Below are 5,034 nucleotides of genomic sequence, written 5' to 3' on the forward strand. Positions count from 1 at the left end.
TTTTAAATTGTTAAAATATCTTAAAATAAATTCAATTTATTAGGACAATTAATTAATGTTTAGAATTGGAGGCCGTACCATAACTTAAGCTTTCTATGCATGGGGTTTTTAAATGTAAAAATTGTACGGGGCGCCCTATTTGGTCGCCCACATTTAATCTATACCTATTTTTTTTAAGTTTTAACTTGTACCTATTTTTTAAACAATTTCAGCCCCCTTTCTCCTCCTCCTTCTCCTCTTTCGTTTTCTTCTTCTTCTTTTTCTTCTTTCTTCTGCTGTTGTTGGTGCTGTTATGAAACTTCAGTTCATGGGATGATTGCCATAAGTATATTTATCAGATTATTTAAAAACAAATTATAAATAATTACGTAAGTTAGTAGATAATAATTTGTGAATATTTTCACGTAATTTTGTTCTTTTCACGTTTATTGTTTCCAAAATTTATGATTTAGATAATGTTGACAATCTGATTATTTTATAGTAGTAATACACTATGAAAGAATAAGGTAATTATTTATCTAGTATGTTAAAAAGCTTTTTCAAAAACTTCAGCTTATATAGTGCTGAAGTTTTTACAAATGAACTAAATAATTTCAGCATCTTCTGCTGAAGTTTTTGAAAAAGCTTTATGACAAAACTAATGAATCTAGGACAAAAAACTTCAGCTTATTTAGTGCTGAAGTTTTTGAAAAAGCTTATCCATGACAAAAAGAACTTCAGCTTATTTAGTGCTAAAGTTTTTATAAATGAACTAAATAACTTCAGCATCTTCTGCTGAAGTTTTTGAAAAAGCTTAATGACAAAACTAATGAATCCAGGACAAAAAAACTTCAGCTTATTTAGTGCAATTACGAACAATAATTTCAGCAAATAGAGAACAAAATTTCAGCTACTATGCTTAAGTTAAGCAATTACAAACAAAAACTTCAGCAAATAGAGAACAAAATTTTAGCTACTATGCTTAAGTTCAACAATTACAAACAAAAATTTCAGCACACTTGGTTCAGCACACTTGCTACTTCAGGCTCGTCTACTAGAATGCTGAAGTTTTGCGTGATTGTCTTTGTTACTTCAGCCTCGTATGCTGAAGTTATGCGAAAAAGTGAGTACGCTTGTAATTTTTTTTGCAAAGCGAATACAAGTTAAAACGTGACTCAAAAAGCTGGTTTTCCAAACGTTAGCTCAGATTAACTTTCAGTCAATCCGTGTATGAATGTGTATCGAATCCACTCATTTCTTTTTTCCATTCTTGTCGGCCCTATTGATTTTTGAATGGAAAAATTTCCATCTGAATCTTTGATTGCTGCTGGAATTTAGCACCTTCTTTTGTTAATACGCGACAGAAACTGTGTGCTTGCGTAACGATGACTCATATTATTACCCTTAATTAATATATATTCCCTCTCTTTCAATGATATATTTTTTTTTATTGAGAGTCAATTTAATTAAACCTTAAAGTTAAATTGAATTAATACAATTTAATATTTTAAATATTTAAAAACTATACGAAAAATATGATTTCTTTTCCTGTCAGTATAATAAAAAATATATTATATTTATCTAGTAGGCGTTCCATAAGTTTTGGAACGTTTGTTTTCAAAAAAAAAAAAAATCAAATATGCATTTGTTTATAGAATTAATCTTGTTTTTAAGGAGATTTTGAAAATCAAAACTTCAAATCCCAAATAGCTTCACATTTTTTTTGGTCAAATCATGAACATTTGGGACTTCTTAGCTAAAAAAAGGAAGAAAAAAAGGACTTTTTAACATGTTAAAACTTGTTCGAAAATTTATGTTCAAATATATTTTTAATTTTACATTAAGCTTCACTCAAATTAGCTTTTCTAAAATATTTTTTGGTAGCCTATATCCAAACGGAACCTTAATAAGCGAAATATGTTATGTAAATTAAAATAGAAGAAATATGTATTGGCTTCAGTAATCAAGAGCAGCTCTGAATACATACAAATGTCAAAGCTGCTCGACCAATTAAAATGTCCGTTCATCCAAACTTTAATAATAGTGGACATCTAAAGTGGAAATTATGACTTAAAAACTATCAACCAACTATTTAGTTCTGCCAACTAAGGGTTCTTTGCTAAGAGGCATCTCTCCATATTTAATTTGAGATAAGTTTATTTTACATTAATTAAGATAAATTACGGTATAATTATTCCGAGACTAAAATAACAATATCGGAATAACTAATTTCAAAATAATTGATCTTGAAATAATTTGTTTCCCAACAAAATGACCCCTAAGTGATCATGAACCCAGAGGCGGATATAATTTTGTAATCTACGAATTCAAGTAAACTTGATAGTTTTTGTTCAAATTTTGTATATGTATTACTCATTTCATCCCAATTTATGTGACGGATTTCAGATGTCGAGAGTCAAATGAGTTTTTCTTTGACCGTGATTTATTCATATGTCTTTAGACATTTTGAACTGTTAATTATTGCGATTTTAAAGAACTTTTTACGTAGTTTTCAAATATATAAATTTTATTTAAGAAAATTTAAAATTTTTATATCCGAGTTCACAGTCAAAATGAAAAATGTGACTCTCGAAATTCAAGTTCCGCCACATAAAGTGGACATAGGGAGTAATAAATTCACAAAAAATTTATAAATATTTGACTATAAACTCAATCATTATTTACATCAACTTGAAAATATTATAGAAATTCATAAATTTTAAATATTGAACCTGTTCACGCATGAATCTAAGAAAAAGGGCTTACGGACCTAAATTTTCCTTTACAAAAATTTAAAAAATAAATAAAAAGCGAGCAACTGACCATAAAGACGCATACATGATAGAAAAGAATTTAAGGTTGTTAAAGACGAAACAAAAATATGACCTACAAATAATGTTCTTTGCAATTTTTAAATTGTTTAAGGGTGCCAATGAGCTTTATATGCAACTTGATTGAAAATATCCCCTAAAAATGTTCTCAAAACAAGTTATTGCAGCTCTCAATTATGTTCGTTGTCTAACAATTGCGTGCAAGTCAAAAGTTGCATGCCTTTCATTATTAAAAATTAATTCCGCCCATAACACTAAAATGAAATGCATTATTATCTCTGTCTTTTATTAGGAAACGCAAAAAGAAGTGAAAGGTTCAAAGCATTTAACCCAAAGGTCAATTGCATTTCAACCCTCAATATGTTTGGCTTTAGGGCTTAATCACTCAACCGAACACTTTGGGCGCAGGTTTACTTGACGAATTGTCATAAAGACATCACTCTGCTATATATATATAAGAAAATTGGATTCTAAAAAAAGATTCAATTAATTAGAAGCATTCGCAGTTTTCAGTTCGTTTGTCATCAGACCCAACCGTTGCAGTACTTGAGAAGAAAGAAAAAAAAATTCTCTTTTTATCTTAAGGCTGCTACCGATTCCTTATCTGTTATCCTGACGTCCTGTATGCAGGGTTGTTCGGAAAAAAGAAAAGAAGGAACCGCTCGAAAGGGACCACACAACAATGGCTCATAACTGGAAAACATAACAACAATGTCTCCTAGCTGCAAAAGAATGGCTCCCAACTGAAAATTTCTCTCGATCACTCTCTAACAGAAAGCCATTTTCCCTTTCGCAAAAAGTAAACTAGTCCGCATCTTCACAGACATGTCTACTTCACCGAGCCTCTCTCCGAGACAGTGCCCAGATCGTTACGCCTCTCGTGCTCAGGAAGGTCAGAACACTTAGCCCCTTGACCTCTTCTCTCAAAAAAGACGTTGTGCGGGATCAGTTCTATTTTCAGGCAACCCCACCAATACTTAAGAGCTCAAAATGGTGGATTGGAAATGGAGCTAGCACTGATTTCTGGTTCCACCCCTGGCTCTCTGATATTCTTCTCAGCACACCCCCCACTTCAAGCGCACCTCTGTATCGACTGAATCACTCTTTTGGTCTAGTCGGTGGAACCGGTGAACCACGCGAGCTGGTTAGATGCGTGGGGCAGAGGGCTCGTAGTACCCCCTTTGATTGATCCAGCCTTTTCTTCGCTTCGGTAGTGAATCACCTACTAAAGGGGCAGGCCTGCACGCCTTATTTGAGACTACTAAGGCAGGCGGTGGACTCTTTCATTAGGTAAGGGAAGAAGGGGCCTAAGCACGGCAGATGCCGTACACTTGAGTGACTTTTGACTTAAAAGTCACTTACAACAAATCCATCCAAACGGGCTCATAATATACCCATTATATATACACCACAATACAAGGAAGTTTTATAATTTTAGATGCCCTTTGGGTGTCAAAATACTTTAATAAGCTTCTAAAATAGATTCTTCGTTGAGTTGTCTCATGTAGGCTGTTGAAATAAGGGTAGCAAGTGGGTCGGGTCGGGCTTCAAACGAACCAATCTCGCGGGCCGCGGTTCCGGGCCGGTCTCAGTCCCTAATTAACAGTTCAAACGGTCCCAGGCTAAACGTGCTTTTAGTAGGAACCAGCTGGGGACCGGGCCCACTAACTCATGGTCCCATGCTAAACAGGTCGGGCTCGCAGTCCAAATCATAGGTAAATGGGCCCAACGGCTATACAGTAAATTATTTTTTTAATTAAATATAAATTATAGATAAAAAGATGTTAAAAAATATCTAGGCAATGCCTTGTAATTTTATTATAAAATTGTAACCTAATTTTTTAATTCAAATTTATAGACAAAAATATTGTAAAAAAATATTCAAAGCAATACTTGTAATTTTATTATAGCAATAAAAAAAATATGGCAACATCTTTCTTAGTCTTCCTCCCCCTATGGAATGAGCACAACAAGGTGCTAATACCACTATTGAGAAGAAAAAGGAACTAATCAAGAAGTGCCAAATATACAAGTTACATACTAATTTTACTTCATACAAGTTACATGCTATCTCTTACAAACTTCATAAATCCTTCAAGATTCGGAGAAAGTTCCGTTGGTGGTGGCGGAAAAGTTGCTTGTTCATTTTCACTTCCATTGTTGAACGAAGCAACATTCTCATCAAGTTCAGCTAGCATTTCTTCATAAGCTTCGTCTATCTCTG

Source organism: Nicotiana tabacum, chromosome 6 (genome assembly GCF_000715075.1).
Source record: "Nicotiana tabacum cultivar K326 chromosome 6, ASM71507v2, whole genome shotgun sequence".
Lineage (NCBI taxonomy): Eukaryota > Viridiplantae > Streptophyta > Magnoliopsida > Solanales > Solanaceae > Nicotiana > Nicotiana tabacum.